This window comes from Cupressus sempervirens, chromosome 4 (genome assembly GCF_028749045.1).
Source record: "Cupressus sempervirens isolate cs-2001-9-10 chromosome 4, ASM2874904v1, whole genome shotgun sequence".
In the NCBI taxonomy this organism is placed as follows: domain Eukaryota; kingdom Viridiplantae; phylum Streptophyta; class Pinopsida; order Cupressales; family Cupressaceae; genus Cupressus; species Cupressus sempervirens.
The window spans coordinates 634,781,632-634,803,561 of record NC_143121.1 but is presented as its reverse complement, the minus strand read 5'-3'; positions in this window follow the sequence as shown (position 1 = coordinate 634,803,561).

The following is a 21,930-nucleotide window of genomic DNA, read 5'->3' as shown; positions in this document are numbered from 1 at the left end:
CAAGGCTCATTCCCTTGCAGAAGCCATAACCCAGTTAAATATACATATATATACAAGCCATAACCCTATTAAATGGGTCTAGTTGTTGATTACCTTGGTTGATTACAAATTCCTGTAGAATTGTCATCAAATTAGGTACAATAAAAGGAACAATTAGCATTATTTTTGTGTGGGACCTCGATCTAAGTCACTTAGCACGAGTTGAGTGAGTTTTATTGTTTAATTATTTGGAGTCTACAATATGTATGTAGCTGTATCAAAAAAAAATTTGTAGCTAATATGTAATAAGCACCTTTAAAAAGATCTCTTTGTATACATACATGTATATGTATGTATGTATGTATTTATGTATGTGTATGTATGTATGTATGTATCATGTCGAGATCTAGGATTTTTTTGTCATGCCCTTGTGATCTTTGCATCCCAAGTATCTACTGCTACTGTTAATTTGGGTATCACTGTATGATCCAAAATGTTATGATGTATTGAAGTTGGTAGCAACTTCTCCCATGTCTCTAGGAAACATAGCATAGGTTTAGGGTCCCTTGGCTCCCAAGAATTTGTAGCACCTATTATCACTATTAGAATAACAATTGTAGTTAAAAGTTTACTGTAAGGAGTTGAAGAAGCAAGTTCTATTTCCATGTAAATGCCATAATCATGAGGCTCATTCCCTTGCAGAAGCCATAACCTAGTTAATTATACATATATATACAAGCCATAGCCCAGTTAAATGGATCTAGTTGTTGATTACCTGGGTTGATTACAAATTCCTATAGAATTATCATCAGATTAGGTACAATAAAAGTAACAATCAGCATTATTCTTTTTGTAGGATCTTGAGCTAAGTCACTTAGCATAGGTTGAGTGAGTTTTATTGTTTAATTATTTGGATTCTAGAATATGTATGTAGCTAGATTAATTTTTTTGTTGTGTAGCTAATATGTAATAAGAAACTTTAAAAAGCTCTCTTTGTATACATACATACATGTGTATGTATGTATGTATGTATCATGTGAAGATCTAGGATTTTGTTGTCATGCCCTTGTGATCTTTACATCCCAAGTATCTACTATTGTTGTTAATTTGGGCATTACTATATGATCCAGAATGTTATAAAGTACTGAAGACTGTAGTAACTTCTCCCATGTCTCCAAAAAATGTAGCATAGGTTCAGGGTCCCTTGGCTGCCAGTAATTTGTAGCAGCTATTCTCACTGCTAGAAGAATAACTTCAGTTAAGAGTTGATTTTAAGGAGTTGAAGAAGCAAGTTCTACTTCTATATAAATGCCATAATCACGAGGCTCATTCCCTTGCAGAAGCCATAACCCAATTAAATGGGTCTAGTTGTTGATTACCTAGGTTGATTACAGATTCCTATAGAATTGTCATTAGATTAGGTACAATAAAAGGATCAATTAGCATTATTTTTGTACAGGATCTCGAGCTAAGTCACTTAGCATGAGTTGGGTGAGTTTTATTGTTTAATTGTTTAGATTCTGGAATATTTATGCAACTGAATCAATTTTTATGTTGCGTAGCTAATATGTAACAAGCATCTTTAAAATGATCTCTATGTATACATACATACATACATACATGTCTATGTATATATCATGTGGAGATCTAGGATTTTTTTGTCGTGCCCTTGTGATCTCTACATCCAAGTCTCTATTGTTGTTGTTAATTTGGGCATCACGATATGATCTAGAATTTTATGAAGTACTAAAGCTGGTAGTAACTTCTCCCATGTCTCCAAAAAATATAGCATAGATTCAAGGTCCCTTGGCTCCCAAGAATTTGTAGCAACTATTCTCACTGCGAGAAGAATAACTTCAGTTAAGAGTTGAGTGTAAGGAGTTAAAGAGGCAAGTTTTGTTTCTCTGTAAATGCCATAATCATGAGGTTCATTACCTTGTAGAATCTATAACCCAATTAAATTTACATATATATCAACCTAGCTAATCAAAAACTAGACCCATTTAACTGGGTTATGGATTGTTTCTTTCTAAAAATATCTACTATGATATGTTTTTGTAAAATTTCTTGTGAACTCTACTGATTTTTCCTAGTCTGCATTATTTTTATGGAGGATCTTGAGGTAAGTCACTTAGCACCTTAAAAAAGATCTCTTTGTATATATATACATGTATGTATGTATGTATATATGTATGTGCCCTTGTGATCTCTACATCTCATGGTCGTGTCCTTGTGATCTTTGTATATGTATGTATATATGTATATACATATGTATATGTATATACATGTGTTTATGTATGTTTGTATGTATATAAATAGAGAGATCTTGGCATAGAAGAAAAACAATAAAACTCACTCAATAGGTAGCATGGCCACAGATGCGATGGAAAAGCCTATTGGTAAGTAGATTCCAATTTCTCTCTCTCATTTTTCATCTATTTATTTCACTTGAACTATTATTTCTTAGGGGGAATTTTCTAATATTGGATTCATTTTATACACGAGGTGATAAGGATATTTATGGATGTACCCATGTGATGAATTGCCCATGAGCAATGAATACAGACTTCCCCTGAGAGTAGCAAGATTAGTAAGGACATTCCAGGTACTTTAAAGATTGTTCATTTCTTAAAGACTTTAGATGTTAAGGGGGAATTTAGATTTTTGGGGGGGGTGGGGGGGGAATGAGCTTCCACCTTCACAAGGTTGGCCCTAATTAGTAGAGAATATTAAACTATTCTCCTAACCAAGTGAAGCTCAACACTAACACATGATTGCATGACAACTAATTGTGCGAATATCTTAGTTTTAAGCAATGCAGAAGGATGCCATAGTTCAATATGCAATGTCAATTCATATTCATACGACATCAAGCAGAGCTAAAAAACACAATAGGTTTGCAATTTCATTAGAGGTTTTTAATTAGGTATTTTAAGTTATAGACCATCACAAACATTGTTCGTGATGATGGTCTATAATTTTAAAAACTTAATTGACCTATTAAATAAATGTAAAATGTGTTGCATTTTTTCAGCTCTAACTATGGTCCATGCATAAAGAATGCAATTGCATGTGCATTCTCAATTCAGAGTGGTTGAATCTTATTTTGGATGCCAGAGAAAAATGACATGCACTAGAAGATGGGAAAATGATGTCACTTTTGTAGGTCTGGAACCTTTTTTTGTACTTTAAACATTGACCATTTCGTAAAGATTTTAGATGTCAACGGGAAATTTAGATGTTAGATGGAGGTGGGGCCAAATGAGCTTCCACCTTCACATGGTTGGCCCTGATTAGTAGAGAATATTAAACTATTCTTCAAACCAAGTGAAGCTCAATATTAACCTATGATTGCATCATAGCTATTCAACATTTTTTGTAATCATTTTTTTATTAATACAGCATGACATCGCAATTGCAACAGTTGGCCATCGATCTCACAACATTCTTGCCACATGCCCATTCCAATTGTGATGGAGGTTTCTAATGGCTTGCCATGGGACCCATAGCATTTATGTCACATGGTTGTTACAATTATGGCAGTGTCTTAGATAGATTTCCATCGTAATTCTTATGGTGAAAATGAATAATTTGCTAGAATGATAGTCCAATTTACAACACCTGTAAGTGTTGCAATTGCGATGGTAACCCTTTCTGTCATAATTACAATGGTAACCCTTTCCATCACAACTTTTGATAGTAAAAGTCTAACGCTCATCTGATGAGAGCCAATTCTAACTGATGTCAATTGGGTGACAGGTTACTGTCATGATTGTGATGGCTTGTCATTGCAATTTGGACCCAAATATAGTAATGGGTATGCACATGTGCATGCGGGGTGGAACATTTAGAATTTTTAATATTTTTCTTAATTTGCTTTTTTGTACAAGATGTGCACATGCACACCTTAATGGGGTGCACATGTGGCCATCCTAATATGCCTTAAGTGCATTGTATGAAAAAAGGTGTACATGTGCGCACCTTTTTACTTAGGTATATGCATTTGTTAAGAAGGTGTGCACATGCCCACTTTGAGGAGGTATGAATGTGTGCACCTTCTTGGTAGCTTGGCTTGTCTTAGGTTCTTTAGGGTTTTTTTGTTTTAGGTTTTAAAAAAAAGGTGTGCACGTGCTCATCTTCTTGGTTTTTGTTGACCTTAGTATTTGGAGTGTTGTGATTATAGAAGTAGAGGAGACTAGAATGTTCACATTAAAGGTGCAAAGGTGTGGGAGTGAGTGGAGCACATAAGACAATGAAGATGTGCAAGGGAATCTAGAGTTTATATGGACCACAGGACCCAAGTGCGTACCTCCACTGGTGTGTACCCTCCAAAGGTGTGTGCATGCACAAGTACGTATGTGCGCATATTTGGAGGGAGATGAGTGTGCACTTGCACACCATGCACACCTCTATAAGGTGTGTAAGTGTGCTAGTGTTCACTTTTGCACTAAAAACACAAAAGTTCCACTTTTTCTCCAAATCTGACACTCCAGACTCTCCCAATCAAAGATTGGGGCTAGATCTGGACTCCTAGGGGAGTCCAAAAAATGACCCAAGCCCCAGACTAGGGTCTAGTGGACAAAAATTTACTAGGGGGTCCCCATTTCTAGGAGAAATGGAGTGTGCATTGTGAGACCACAACAAATAGCCCCAAAAAAAAAGAAGAAATGACAAGGGCATTTCTTCATCAGCAAGCATTCTTCTAACATGTGTCAAATAACAACTAAATCTTGAATATTTCAAATAACTTTCAAGTTCTTTGATAGTCAAAAATTCAAAACCTCATATCTTCACCTTTGACATTTCAAACTGCATTCCCTCATAAGCTTCTAGCAACTTGGAAACAATCTTTCACTCAACTAGTCCACTCATTAGGAATCCTCGTAAAACCTATGTATCAATCACTGTTTGACCAAATGAGAGAATATGTTCTGAGGGCTCTTGACAAATTATCATTTTTTTATTTCATGTCCTTAGTAATTGCTTTTGATTATGCTTCATGGAGCTCTCACATTTCCATTTGATTCTTCCATGAAGCATTTTGTATTGATAGTGAATAGCCATTTTGGAGTGCATATCCACATTCTCTTATTACCTTTTCGGATCCTTTGGAATCTTTATCTTAACATCGTCTTTTCTTTTCTTTTTTACCCTAACCACACTTAGACTATGTGGTCATGCCATTGGTGTTGTTTCTCATATTTCTTCTTTAGTCTAATAACCTATGCATTCCTCTTTTATGAACCTTTGGAAATTCTTGTGCTAAATAGTGACCTTAGCAATGCTTTGAAAAGACCTTTTGTTTGAACCAGTAAGTTTGAACTATCCCTTTGTTACTATCAACCCTAATTTGAAAACACTAAAATAGTCAATCTTTAAATTTGTAAAGTGTTGAGAACTATCAACCTACAATTTTAAATTCAAGACTGAAAGCCCTTTACAACTATAAGTAATGTCCATTTTTCAGTTGATACAAGAAACAAAATCATCTTGAATGCTTTGACAAAGAAATACCTCTTCCCAAATGTTGAAACCACAAGGGGTGATTTATGCATCCATCAAGAAAGAATCTTGATTGCACCTAACCCTTGGAATGACAAGAAAAGACAAATAGGACTTTGAAAGAAAATACACAACTGAAAGTAAACACACAACTGAAAGCAAACACACTTGGAGAAATTTTTTATTTGTATTTTATTTTGAAATATTTTCCACTTTTAAGCCTCAAAATAATGTTTCAGAAACTGGTCATTGACTAGCAATGGGACCAAATTCCCTTGTAAGAAACTCAACCCAAAAGTATTTTCTCCCAAAATATCCACAATTCGATAAGAGTCAATCCACAAGCATTGAAACTTAGTGTGATTACCCAGCTTTTCTCTCACCTTGTCACATAGGAGAACAAGCTCGGATATTCTAAAATATTTGAATGTGGCCCACTTGTCGAACCACTTTTTGATGAAAGCCTAATGTTTCGCCATATGCTCCAAAGTTGATGTTATTTTCTCATCCAATTCCAAGAGATTCATTAATATGATATGAACTCTATTAGTAACCTCAACGTATCCCTTCGTAAATTTCAATACTAGAATCTTGAGGTCAAGTGGGAATATTGGTTCTTGTCCATAAACAAGTAAATAGGGAGATGTCCCCAAAGCATTTTTACCCTGACTCTATCTGTCCATAAAGCATATTTTAGCTGAGTGTGGCAATCTTTTGGGTTTTCCTATAGCAATTTCCTTATCACTATAATCAAGTTCTTATTGGTGGACTTAGCCACACCATTCCCTTGGGGATAGTAATTAGAAGAGAACTTGATTATGACATGATTGTCTAATGCCCATTGAGTAAGGAATATTGGCAAAAAAGATGACCCATTATCGCATAAAAGGAAGAATGACATACCAACCCTTGTGACAATATGTTCTTCCAAGAAATTTGTAACCACTTTTATTGTGCAATTTTGAAAAGTTTCAGCTTCTATCTAGCGTGTGCAATAGTATGTAGTTGTGAGGATGAACATATGTCCTATGGATGATGGAGGGTTTACTGGACCAATAAAATCTAGCCCCCACTTAGCAAAAGGACAATCTTGAACACTGGTTGTAGTAGCATAGTTGGATCTCTCTGTATTGGCACTTGTTTGACAAATGTGGAAAGAACGTACATGTTCAAATGTATCCCTAAAGATGGTAGGCCAAAAGTAACCTAATCTCAAAATCATGTGAGTTGTTGCTTCTATGGATCTGTGTCTTGTGCCATATCTATCATGAAACTATTCTAAAACTTCTTTCACTTTTTTGCATCCCAAATATTTCAAATAAATTCCCTTGTTTCTTTTGTAAATTTTTCTATCTTGTTGCATATAGGATTCACATTTCATCTTGAGTCCTCTGTGCTAGGAACTATCCATCCTGTTGGGGCATTGATTTTGCAATATATAGTAAGCAATATCTTGATACCAAACATCAGTGATTATTCCCTGATCAATATCCATTTAGACACTATGGTCTTTCATTAATTATCAATTTTAATTTCATTGTTGAATCTAATTTCGTTGTCATTACCGATCCCATTATCAACTATCATCTTGGTTAATCCTTGTCCTCTTACCGACTTCATTGGTTGAATCTCCAAATCAAATTCTTACAATATAGCCATCCATTTTCCTCGTCTCTCTCCTAATTCATTCTGCATCAAAAAAAATTTAACCACTAGATTAGGCACAACCTTGCTCTTGAGTTTATACTGGTGAAATTTCTTAATTGCTCCAACATGTCTTCTTCATCTGCCATTACTTAGTTGTATCTAGAATATCCATCTAGAAAAGAGATCAAATTAGACCCATTCATAATTTGCAATACTTCATCAAGCGAGGGAAAAGGGTAATTATCCTTCTGGGAAGCCAAGTTCAAATTGCAAAAATCCACACAAAAGTGAATTTCTCCAGTCTTTTTCCTTATTAGAACTGAGTTAGCAACCCATGTAGAATGTCAAATTAGGAAGATAATTTTAGCATCAAGTAACTTTTGTACTTCTTTCATTATCAATGGATCAATTATGGGATTCGTTGGTCTCTATCTTTGATGAAAGAGCTTGGCATCAGGGTTCAACGAAATTTCGTGATTTATGATCGCAAGATCATGCATCTTGAGTTCTTCATAACTCTATGCTATGATATCTTTGTATTCTGTAAGGAATTAAATCATACTTTCTCATTCTTGAGGGTTACACACCTTTCCAATTCTCACCATCTTTAGATCTTCTTATGTGCCTAGATTATATGAATCACATCCTTCAATCCCTTTTTCTTCAACATTTCTTTTACAACGTGTTGATTCATCTTGATAGAAGATGTGCTCCAACTCTACCATCCCCTTAGGAATAGTATTGGTCTTCAAATATATAATCCCATCTTCATCCTCTAGCTCATCGTCTTCGGGTTTGTCATCAAGAGTATCATCAATCGCTTGTCCTTTGAAAAGGCCATTGCACATAATAAACTCTAGAATATGTTGGTCATCTTGGAAGACTTGGAAGTTCATAATGTTGTCTAGACTAGATGGGGCAGAAACCAATTCAACTAAAAATCTCCTTAGCTTTGTTCTTTCAATGGGTTGCAACGCACTTGCTGAAATGGCAAGGGCATCAGATACCATGTTCTTCTTTCTTGGAATGGACCTTATGTTCAAAGCCTCAAAATCTTCCAACAAGTCCCAAACTCTTTTCTAGTACGCAAGCAGTCTCCTATCATTACAAGAGTAGATTGATTTCACATGTCTAGTGACCAACTGAGAGTCTCCTTCAATTACGAGAGCTTTGGTTTTTTTCTCTAATGCAAAAAGAAGTTTTTGAATCAAAGATTCATATTCTATAACATTGTTAGTACATCCAAATAGTAAGCAATATGCTGCATAAAATGACCTACCTTTGGAATTAATTAATTCAATACCTATGTCAGCCCTTAATTCTCGTTTAGAGTCATCAAACATGAGTATCCAAATTGGTTGTTCTTTGGGCTTTTTGGACTTGTGTTTATTTGTATGTAGCTTTACTTTTACTTGAGTTTTAAAAGATTTTTTCTTTGGGATCTATTGCAATATTTCACATGGTGGACTTGGTGAGTTGCCATAGTTTATCTTTGATACAGGGGTCATTTGTTTCTCTTGTTGACTTTAAATATCCCCAATTAATTTGGTGATCTTATAAATTTGGGGTTTTGGATGAACAACCATCGAGGTCCAACCTTGTCCTTTTACAAAATGTCTTCTCCTCTAGACTTTGATCATCCTATCGAAGAAGTGTCACTATATGACACATTAGAATCTTATTTTTCTTCTTCATCAATCCCCACAAATTCAAATGTGTGTGTAGAACTTGAACTTTCCCTTTGTATCTCATTTGGAATTTGACCATTTTTGGATTGCATTATCTGAGTGAGTGCCCTAGCAACTGCTTCCTAACAATGTGAACATTCACATTACGAATGGTTGCCTTTGTGTAACCTGCAAAATCTTGAAAGAAGCAAAATATTTGGTTTGTTTTCTCACCTAAGCATTGTAAGTTTTCAACCATACTGTCTACAAACTAAATGATAGGTTTTTCTTTTGGGGTAGGGATCCCATATTCTTTATTCAGATGATCGTGTCTCTCAGTTGCAGTTATGTCAAGAGATGTCACTTTGTAGGAGCCTAACTCATCTTGAAAAAATCCTACCTTGTTTGGTGCATTGTATTATGTGACCATCGTCTTCAGCTTTGGCTTAGTATCAATCTTGATTTGATTATTCAATCCCTTCCAATGTAGCCATAATTGAGTCAAATTAGTTGAAAACCATCCTCTTAAGCACTTTGTCCATTCTCTACTTAGAAATAATATATAAGATTCAGGGATTTTAACCACATGTATATTTATAATGTCTTGAATTCGAGGGTCTACAGTTAACTGTATTCTAACATCTTTCAATACCCTAATAACTTGTACCTCTTCCGTGTCAAGTTGTATCACTATCCGATTTGAGGGTTAGGAGTGACTCCCAACCTTTGAACTATCAAAAGTGGTGTGACATTACAAGAAGCTCTTGAATCTATACGACAATTGTGTAGGTTCATTCCAAAAATTTTGAGATTGAGAAAAAAAGAACACACTTCAGCCTTGTCTTTATACATGGTAGGCATTGACTCCGAAATATTGACTTCTTGTAATGTTGTCTTTTGAGGGACTATGTTTGCATTAGGTGTTGTCTTTGTATGATCAAGAGTCTTTAGCACTGCTTCCCTTTGATTAGCACAATTTTTTAGCATATCAAACATGGACATATTAGCCTTGGTTCTCTTTAGAACTTCCACTGCACTATACTTTTTAGTTCCCAATATAGGATTCTTCTAGATTGTAGGCATGTTCCCTTGATTTTGTTTTTTTTTCCAACATAGGTTGCTCTAGTAGGTACTAGATTGTTATTAGCTCTTAGATCAAGCAATGTTGGATGCAAGCTAGGAGGAATCCCATCGATCATATGTCCCCTTTGGTTACATGAATTATAAGCATTTTGATTGCCATTTTGAAAAGCTAGCATCTCTTCTAGTTGAAGATTTGATTCTTGACTAGATGGAAAAGTGAATTCTTCACAAGTTGGTCATTCCATTTTAGGATTTTGTGGAGAATCATAAGATTCTAACATCATAGGGTTGTACTACACAGAAGGCTCACCATTATTGCCTTGTGATTTTTGGTTCACTTCTTGATTTCTATTGAAATATGAGCCGCCATCATCAAGTACATTTTGATTACTGTCATACTGGTTGATGTCCAAAAACTAAGAATTGTTGTTATTATCAGTAGGGATGCTTCTATTGTTTGGATGAGTATACCATTGTTGATTCTCCCTTTGGAAGTCATTTTTGTGATCTGGAGGATTGTAATTGTTCCCTACATTATTATTCTCTACATTGTTATTTCTATTGAAATCCTTGTTATAGTTATGACCATAGTTGTTGTTGTAAGGGGTTGCATTCGTTCTCTAAAATTTATTTTTTTTCCCTTGTGACAACCTTAAATAGGTTGATTCATTGGTAATCTAAGACATAGTTTTCTTCATTTGACCAATCTCAAATGCGACATTTTTTTTTGCTTCAGCGAACGTTGCCTTTTGCTCAAAGAAAGCAACTTTTGGAGGTTCATATCCTGGGTAAGTTATGGCTGGAACTAGTATCGCTAGTGCCTATTATAGTGGGATTGGATTCATTGGAATGAATTTGCTAGGCATCACTGGTGTTTCAACAAGATATTTTAGTATCATTGTAATCTTTGGATGGAACCATAAATCCTCTTCCATTAGGATTGGCTTGCTTGGTAAAGGTAATTTCTTCATCGAAGACTTTTTCTAATGTGTTGAAGTTTGCAACCAATAGCCTTTGTAGAAAGATAGTAGTGAGATGGTCCATAGCATTAAGATAAATATGGATTGCAACTTCAACAGATATAATATAGGGTGTTTCCAACTTGCGATAAGCCATATGAAAGTGATGATTGAAACGTGAACTGGTCTTTGGTGGATCCCTTTTTATTGATATGAACTGATGATGTATCATAGTCGGGTTGATGAATGTTTTGAAATGCTCAAGGAACAACTTTTCAAAGGTGGCCCAATTCTGGATACATCTTGGTGGAAAATTCATTAACCAGCTAAAGGCGACTTCTCGCAATGAGTATGGGAATAAACTGAGGACCACATTTTTCTATTGAACTCACTTTCAATTGCATATTTCTTTAAATACTTTGATATGGTCCTTAGTTGTTCGTGTTTCTTCATAGATGAACCTTGGGAAAAATTTCTCAAGATTATTGGGAAGTTCATTAAGTGCACCTTGCAGGTTAATTGGTGAATTTATTGTGTTTTCAAAAAAGGCCATCAGTGGAGGATTTGGTGGAATGATAGGTGGAGGTTGTTTCGGAGGTGAAACTAGAGATGATGAAATTTGGAATGGAAGTGGTAGAATTTTTTGCATCCCTTTGTCACTGCAAGGCTTACAAAAATGACTAAGTTCTAAGAACTCCGGTTCACCATCTGAAGATCATAAAGCTTGCTAAAATGGAGATGGTGGATCGGGATCTTCTAGCTTGCACCAATTTTGGGAAAAGCACACCTCTACAGAAATGCACTCTCAAAATAGCACACGTGCACCTTTTGACAATTTTGGAAGGAAAATTTTCTAAACTTCCAAAAATTACAGAATTTCAAAACAACGATTTGTTTTTCTCTTCCAAATGGTTTGGGCCCTCCTTCTAGCATCACTTCTATTGAGCAATCATTTTGCACGATGCTTAACAACAGGAATCCTTTTGAACTTCTCTCTTGAAATGATAATCTAGGATCAACTCCAAGGTTCTAGGTGATCTTGTGACCTACTCGAATCTGCTAAATTGAAGATAAATGAGTATGTTCAGAAGGAGGCCTTTACTGGTTCGACCAATTTTGGATAAATGTTTGATCTATCATTTTGAAAAGGTAACCACAAAAGAGATATTTTTTGGTATTTTCTATTTCATGATGAATGCAAATTATCAATGCAGCTATATGAATTCATATTTTAACCAAGTGTTAGCAAAGCAAGTAACAAAGATAAGGTAACAAGATATTTTAAAAAATAACTTCAAAAGGAAATTCTTAACAGACATAAACCACAATAACAACACGTCTACGAGTTAAATCGTTGAAACTATCAGGTAGGAAACTAATGAAAATAGGAGCAGCACTTCCTCAATTCCACTGATGCAATCTTTGATAGGAACTCAATAATAACTTAAAGATGTTTCACTTCTCATCAAATTGCAAGGCCATAGAAAGTGCACTCATGAGAGGCAAGAAGCTATGCAGGAACAATAGGTAATCTTTTTTCCAACTCATTACATCAACAGAATTCGTTAACATGAGGCAAACACCAGAACTAAAAGGTCGCACAATCATAAAAATATTATAAAATCATTGGCTCCATTATTATTCATAAACATGCATTCACAAAAACAACACTCCAACAAGAATCACTACACTCAAAATGAGAGCACCAATAGCATATATTATTGCATCAAAATAATAGCTTGGAGTACATATTACATTTGTTTATTTATAAGAAATCATCTCCTCCATTTATGCTAGGAGAGAGAGTTCTTAAAATAAAACTCATCCTAAAAAACTAATAAAACAAATCAAATTATATATAAACTAGCTCTCTAAATGGTGCTAAGTAGGTCTCCACCCTTGTTTATATCAATTAATGGGTGCATGAGCCTTTACATTACTTAAAACAATGAAAGAAGACATAGATTAGAAGAAGGAAGCCATGAGATGATCTGGGAGTTTGTTGAAGCTCGAAAAAATGGAAGCGTGTCCTTCTCTAAGCGTTTCTAGGAGTTGAATTACCATCAAAATACATTTCTGATGCATGAAAAGCTCTAAATTATAAATTGGTAGTTAACTATTGGAAACGTGCTTCTTCTTCAAAACTATCAATGCTCCTCTTAGAAAAATGTACTTGCGCACCTTGATGACAAGCTACAAAAATGCAAAATTTTCCCCCAAGTGTCAAAATTGAATTTCCATCATCTGGGGTTTCTTTCCTTTTATACCAAAACGATGTTTGGATGTCTCCTCTTGAATTTCTCTATTATTTCCACTACTTGGGAAGCTTCTGAAAAATTCCAAGCTCCATACTTATCCTTTACTAATCATCGGTAATTGCTGACCTCTGTCCATGTTGCTGCAATATCCTCATGTTTGGTGTCCAGCTCCAACAATACCTCTTCAATCTTGAATGCTTGCATGATATCTTCATCTAACAAAGCATCTTTGAAGGTTTTTCGGACTTATTGGACCATTGATTGCATCATGTTGAGCTTAGTCTTTGATTCATCTTCAAAAATCTCAAGGCAAGCAGAATTATAGTACCTTTCTGCTTGCAAAATTTGCTCGAGTTTGGTCCCTTATCTTTTGAATATCTACATGTAGTCCTTCCATTACTTTATTGCTTGCAAATATTTTTTCAGTTGAATCATCGAGATTATCAAGCTCCTCAGCAGTGAATATGATACCTTTGACCTTTTATTGATTGGAGCACCTGAAGGTCTTTTTCCCAGGTATGTACCTCATCCATCAACCCAAAATCATGGTTCACCATGGATACTATCTTATCTACACTCAATTAAATATGGTGTAATAGGCTCAAATTCCCCTGTAGTATTTTTACACCCATTTCCTCAAAATTGTCACGTCATTGTTGACATGCTCCCAAAAATGAATCTAATTGTACAATTCCCTTTTCTTTTCTCTCTAGTGTCGCAACAAGAGTGATCTTTGGATTATCCAAGTCTATCAGGCCCACAACTCCATGCAAATTACCTATCAAAATCTTGTTTTGTTTCTGCAACATTAGCAACTCAAACTCATCCTTTTTCATGCCCATAGTGATCATCACTTTTGCGGTATCTATTGTGGCCTTCCCAACATGAACTCCTTAATCTGGTAATCCTTAGGAGTCAGTTCCTTAGTGTTAGTGTGCAAATGAGGAATAGCTATATGTGCTAGCAAGTCCTAATCTTGGTTTTTCATAATGAAGGTCAGTTCTCATGAATCACCCGTAGGTGGCTCAACCTTCCTGATGGATTTAATCAGCTCTTTGATTCCCTCATCAGCAGTTAAATCCAGCTACTTCTTTTGCTGAAACATAACCTCCCTCTTCATCCATGACAGTGTAGCGCCCATTGGATACATGTACTTGACTAAAGAGGTGGTTTCCGCTACAGGCCCCTTTCCCTTATCAGTTCTCTCTAGAGTCTTTTCCCGTTGAGAAAGATCACCAATTGGAGTTTCTGCATTTACTTGGGCTAAGGTCCTATCCTTTGTATCGTGAGGAGCTTGTTGAGGCTCTTCAATTATTTTCCCTTCCTTCAATACTTCATCAGCTTGCATTTGTTGGGATTCGGGTTCCTCCATTGTTTTTTCTTCTATTTTTGTAGCCTAAGGAAGTGGTGTTACTGAGCCTTTGTCTAAACATGACAAATCTTGAGATGTTGGTGGTGGTATACCCAGAGGTCCTTGAGGCAAAGGCAGCATTTGACTCCAGTTCTCTCCTAAGCATTCACTCTTGGGGGTATCTCTTATCTTTTCTCCCAACATCTCAATACCTACTAGCATGAAGTCAAAATCAGAGAGATTAAAGACATGTTTCTTGCCCCTTCATATCATCTATCCATTATTTTTGTTCATTCGTTGATGTTGAAATGTAAATATGCTCCTTTTCAGCAGATGGAGGGGTCAAGGTTGAGCTTATTCTCCTTTCTTCTTCTGTTGCCCGTGCTAAGAAAGTCCTCTAACTCAGGGGAAATATTCAATTTTCTCACCCTCTTCTTCTTCTACTTTAGCTTCAGGAAACATCTTAGGAACCTGAGAAATCAGAGTAGTTTTCTTCTTCAACTTCCTCCTCTTTGTGCCTACCACTTGTGTTCCAATTCTTACTCTTTTAGGCATTGAGGGGGAGGATTCTTCCTCTATAGGTACTTGTGGTACTTGTTCTTCCTATTCCTACACTTGCTCTTGCTCTTGTTCTTGCTTTTGTTGTGGAAGCACTTGCTCAATTTCTTGGACTTGAGTTGTTGGGTCAGCTTGGGGCTCTATTTGTTCATGTGGTACATGTTCTTGTGGAGGCGCTTGTGTAGGATCCATTTGCTTCTTTCCCTTTCTCATATCTCTCTTCCTTCTTACTCCCCTCTCAGCTTCAAAATACTCAACATCTCACTCGTGTTGATGCATTGTTTCTGACGTCATTGGCGATTGAGCTAGGGAGGTTTGTCCTATAACTTTTGCACCTTGATCTTTAATAGGTCATGTTGTGCCTTGAAGAGGAATATTCTAAGGAACTAGATCAAGTTTGAAAGGTTTATTGATCCATTCCTTCATTAAGTGGAAAATGTGGCGAGCTTTGTGTTTGATATCTGCATTCTCATCCCTTCCAATCTCCACATTCATTATAGGCATGTCATAGATTTTATCCCCTATTATACAATGGGTCCAATACATCTCTAGTATCCTTCTCGAAAGCCTTTAATGGGATCTTTATTTTGAGTGCCTTCTCTGCCAAATATAGAGTCATCCAACAATAATCCCTTATTCAAATATCATAGTCATCTACCACATTCATCCAATGATCCTACAATGCATCTTCATGCACAGACCGCTTCCCTGCCAAGTGTTGCACCATCCCTATATTGTTGAAGTAGGGGCGAGGGGAGTTGTACTCTTCTAGTGGATATTGATCCCACTTTGAACCAAAAGTAGCAATATCTTGCTTTTGTTTAACTTCAAAAGGACCAATTGTCATAGGCCATAGCCATGTCTTCTTATGTTGTTTTCTCACTCTTTCGTATGCAAATGTGAGTTGCCTGGAAATCTCCAACAAAATGAGCCTATTTGATGGATACCTCGAGAGTTTCTTTGGATTCTCCAATGTACTAGCCACCCTTAGGGAGGTGAATGTTTTGAATTGGATATAGTATGCACCGACTTCTGTAATCCTGGTTGTTGCTTCCACTGACATCCTTTTGGCATAATCACCTTCTATGAATTGAATGATTGCAAATATGAAATCTCCATTCACCACATTGTAGGTGTGAACCCTCTAGAGGTGTGCACATGTGCAAGTGCGCACATGCACATCTCCGGAGGGAGATGAGTGTGCATTTGTGCACTGAGCACACTTGCACACCTCTAGAAGGTGTGTATGTGCGCTAGTGCGCACTTTTGTACTAAAAACACAAAAGTTTCATTTTTTCCAACACTTAGGACTCTCTTAGTCAAAGATTGAGGCTAGACCTGGACTCTTAGGGAAGTCCAAAAAATGACCCAAACCCTAGACTAGGGGTCTTGGAGACAAAAATTTACTAGGGGGTCCCCATTTCTAGGAGAAATGGGGAGTGCATTGTGAGACCACAACACTATTCGAGAGGAAAATTTTGGGTAAACACCCTAGGAGACCATCTCTCCTCCACCCCCTAAGGAATCCTATGTGGATATTGTTCCTCTAAAAGGTAACTCTCCATGCTTTTTGGGCATGACTCCACATGAGAAAGAAGCTTTTTGCAATAAACTAGTTGATGAACTAATTGAGGCCTTCACTGACAAAGAAATATTTGAAGAGCTTAACTAATAGAAGGATAAACTAGTTGAATTTCTCCTAGAATCAAGAGGGAAGTGTTATATTATGGATCACCTCAGAGATGATCTAAGTCTCTTAGCACAACAAGATGAGCTCAATGGTATAGAGCAAATAAAGAATGCACTAGCATCTCCCAATTATAAACCAAACAATTAGAAGCGAGGGAGAAAATCCATGAATGAACGTTACTAAGCTATTTTATGTAGGGAACGGGAAGGTCCTTCCCAAGGACCAATGAGGAACATCACGTGGAATGTTGGGGGCCTCAACGCCCCTAACAAACAGTACATGTTAAAATATTGTATTGGTAAATACAAACTTGAAATATTGCTTCTACATGAGACTAAAATGAATCTAGATGAGTTAAACTTCTTTAAAATGAAACTAGGACTTAAAAACATCATTGGCAGCCTTGTTGAGGGAGTATCTAGAGGGTTGGTCATTATCTAGAACCCTAGCAATTGCTTTATTGAACAACTTACTATTAAATGTAATTGGATGAGCATTTTGATTAAAAGTCTCAAAATACATATGAATTTTTTACTCTTCAACATCTATGGTCCTACTTCTAATAATGATAAGAGACTCCTTTAGCAGGATGTCTCTCACCATGTCTCCTATATTAAGGGATGTAGCCTCATTGAGAGAGATTTCACTATTATATCTTCCCTCATAGAAAAAAGAGGTCTTTCCAAACTCTCTCAACCCTCTAAGGACTTTAATAAATGGATAAATAATTATGCCCTAGTGGAGGTTCATTCTAAGGATGGTGTATTCATATGGAACAACAGAAGACAAGGCTTCAGTCAAATAGTTGAAAAACTTGATAGAGTCGTCATGCATGGCAACCTGGTGGATTCATCTTCTTCTTTTGAACCTATCATCGTCCCTTTCTCTAGTTTGGACCATTATCCTATCCAGTTAACCCTAAACCACGGTAATACCCCTCTCATAAATCCCTTCAAATTTGAGCCAATGTGGCTCAAAGATGAGTGGATCCTCAAACAAATTGAAGCCTGGTGGACCAACATGCAAGTCTCAAGGCCTAAACTCTACATAGTAGTGCAAAAACCAAAATCCATTAAAATTTAATCTTATTCAATGGAATAAAGAAAAGTTTGGCAACATATTCAACAAAAAAATGAAGTGGAATCAAACCTAGAAAGGTTCAATATAGAGGTAATAAAATCAGGCATGGATGAGATTCTCTACTTACAAGAAAAACATCTCTGATTAAGATTGGCGGACATCCTCGCAAAAGAAGAAATCTACTAGAGACAAAAATCTAGAGAAATTTGGCTCCAGGAGGGTGACAAAATTCTAAGTTCTTGCATGATAGCACTAATTTTAAAAGATCTACTAACGAGATTACAAAAATGAAAGCAAGAACTAGGGAAACTTTGAAAGACCCCCAAGGCATTGTGAATGAGGTTATAGCCTTCTATGAGGAAATTCTTAACAACATGAATGGATCTCCTCTCTCTTATCATCATTTCCTCCTCCATAACAATCCTAAGATAATTTCAAAGGAACAGAAAAAGATTCTAACAAGAAACTTTACTAAAGAAGAAGTAATTGCTAACCTCTTCCAAATGCATCTTGATAAGTCTCCAGGTCCAAATGGTTTCCCGGCATTTTTTTTCCATGAATAGTGGTCTTTATAAAGGATAAAATCTATGAAGTACTAGAAAGGAACACAAACTCTGAAAGGTTTCTCAAAGAAATCAATCATACCTTCTTGGCCCTCATTCTGAAATTTGAAATAACAGAGGGCTTCAAAAACTTTAGACCCATTGCCCTGTGCTATAGTCTTTACAAGCTTATATCAAAAACTCTTGCAAATTGTCTCCAAAAGTTCCTCTACTTGTTATTAGTGACGAGCAATCTAGTTTCATTCAAGGAAGATACATCTATGATGGCATTATTATAGCTCATGAGACTATTCACTCTCTGAAAAATGATAAGTCACCTAGAATGTTAATTAAATTGGATATTAGTAAGGCCTATGACAAGGCGGATTAAAGATTTCTCTACAAGTTCCTAGAATCCTTTGGCTTTGCAAAATCTTGAATTAATTTGATCTATGAATGTATAGCTAACCCAAAGTTCTTTCTTGTAGTTAATGGCAGCCCTAAAGGTTTCTTCTCCCCCATCAAAGGTCTCAGAAAATGAGACCCCATATCGCCTTTCCTCTTCATTTTAATGTCAAAGGCTCTTGGCAGAACAATCAATGTATACAGAAACAATGCTCATCCTGGGTATCCAATCTTCATCTAATGAGGATCCCTCCACCCATCAATAGTTTTTTGATGACACGATGCTCTATGGGCAAGCCAGTATAAAGGAAGCTAAGTTCTTCAAGGAGGTACTCACAAAATATATAAAAGATTCATGACAGGATGTTAACCTCTCTGAATCAAAGATTTTCTTTTTTAATACCCCCATTCCTTCCCAAAATGATAATTGTAGTATTCTAGGAATTCAGAAAGGTTCTCTTCCCTACACATTTGGGCATTCAACTAGACCTTGGGAAAAGGAATTATGGAGCCAAGGGGAATCTTTTGTAAAAAAGGTTAGTCTCAAAGTTAGCACATAGAAAGGGAAATGGCTATCCTCAGCAAGATGGGTCACCCTTCTTAAATCGATTTTGACCAACATTCCAATCTACCAAATGTCAACCATTGGTCTACCGACACAAAAGAGACATGCTCTAAACAGGATTCTGAGAAACTTCCCTTGGCAAGAATCAGAAAATAAAAAGACAAAAAATGTCTCTGATGACATGGGACAAAATATGTCGACCTAAAGATGAAGGGGGATTGGGTCCAAACAACTTGAAATATCAAGAAACCGCTCTCAAAGCCAAAGTAATTTGAAGAATGTTAAAATATCCAAACCTGAAATGGGCTAGAATCTTATATGATAAATATCTTCCAATTCTAATCCAAAAAGCCATCTTAGGACCAAAAATCCCCCTTGAGGATCAAGGATATGGAACTTTATGTTGGACTATAGATTCCTAATCCTTGACAAAATTACTTGGAAAATAGGCAATGGAAATCAAGCCATGTTTTGGTCTAAGCGAGCGGCTACTTGATCATCAATAAAATGGAAAATTTTGAAGTATCCAAGCAAATTCTAGAAAATGAGTTTGGAAGTCTTGTCATCAATTATATAAATTTAGGGGTGGACTATCTTGAGGGCTGGAGATGGAAATCCCTTGATAATCACAACCTTCCCCCTAAGGAGTTATCTACTCTTCTTAAAATCTTAGCTGACAGGTCTATCTCCTTTTCCCATTAGGAGGATGTAATGATTTGGAATGGCTCAAAATCTCGGGAATGTAATCCTAGGGATTGTTATAATTACCTATGTAGCCTTCAAAACAATCCAAAGTTATCTATTCCCCAATCCTTGTGCAGGGATGCTCTCAGCATCCCCAAGGCAATGGATCTTTGTATGGATGGCCCTTCAAAACAAAATTCTCATAGTAGATAAATTTACCAAAATGGATTACTAAGGTCTATCCCGATGCCCCCTATGTGAAAGAGTTGAAGAAAATATTAGCCATAAACTCCTTAACTGTGAACATGCTTATTCATGTTGGATATGGTTGTTCAAAAAGTTAAAAATTAATATAGTAATGCCTTGCTTCTCACCTTCTTTCAATCCTAGCCAAGACATAACTCTAATAGCCTCTTCAATGGTCTCTAGATAATCTCCCCTTAAATAATGATATGGGAGCTCTCAAAGGATAGAAATGGAAGAATCTTCAAAGACATTAAGATGACTAAGGATTAGCTCATTCTTAAAATTGAGGCAATTATAATAGAAACATTGAATAGTAAACTATCCAAAAATATGGGAACTTCTATGCCCATAACCCCTTGGGATAGAAAAATGTGTAACAATTGGTCGGACCTTAAGCTTCCTCCCTTCATAGGTCTGAAAGGAGTGGATAAACTTAAGCTCAAGGCAGAATGTACTTAGCTCTTGCCTCAAAAGGGCTAGTGCAAACTTAATTTTGATGGAGCATACAGGGGCAATCCTGGTATTGTAGGTATTGGATGTTGTGTTTGAGACCATGAAGATAATATTTTAGCAAGAGCTTCAAAGGCAATTGGTAAGACCACAAACAATGAAGCAGAGATCAAGTCGCTTATTAAGGGCTTGTGGTTGTGTAAAACTTAAAATAAAAAACCTAGAGATAGAGGGTGATTCTGCCAATATCATCAATAACCTCTGCAAACAATCAATGCTTAATTGGAAGTTAGATACACTCTTATCTAAGGACCCGTTTGGCTGCGGAAATAAGAATAGCTATTCTAGAATACTTATTCTAGAATAGAAAATGGGGCTACATATTCTTGTTCTCTATTTGATTCAGCCAATATTTGATGGGAAATTTGCAGACCCCAAAATTTATGTTTTCTAAAATAAATAAAATTGGGATAGCACTACATATTCCAATAACACCTATTTGGGTGGAATTGCAAAACCCCATTTTTGGGCCAAAATTGGAATACGCATTCATATTTTACTTTGTATTCCAATTTCGATTTGGTGCATCCAAACGAAGAATTCAAAATTTTAAGAATTTACATATGCCTATTCCGCTTGTATTCTATTGCCAAACGGACCCTAGGGCTTTAGAATTAATAACCAATTTTAGGAAAGTAACTTTTAACAATATTTTCATGGAAGGAAATAGTTTGACAGACAAACTAGCTAATGATGGTGCAGATGGAATTAACGAGACGTTCGCTACTCATTTACAAGGAAATATTTAGTAAAGTACGTACTTCATCCTTTTGTACTCCATATTTATCGTACTAACATGAAAACATTAATTAGAGAGGGATTTCCAAGATATTTTTCTATTATTGTGGCAGGATCACACACTTTGGCCAGCTCAGTTGACCTTTTATGTGTCTTGTCATCCCACAGTTGCTTTGAAGTGCGTTTAGTACCAAATTTGTTGGGCAATTGTTGTACGCACTAGCTAAATAGCCGATTATTTGCACTGGTGTCGTTACTTCCCTTACTTCCATCAGTCAATATTTGCACAGATAGTATTGTCCTATAATATTGAAAACAAATGAAGTCAGTCCTTACATTATCCGTCTGTGAAATGTAAATGAAGTGAGAGCATCAGTTTTACTTTTTCCCATCTCCTATTTTTAAGACTTGTATAAAAAAATTATATGAGAGATTAATATTTATAATTTATAATTTTTTTTTAAAT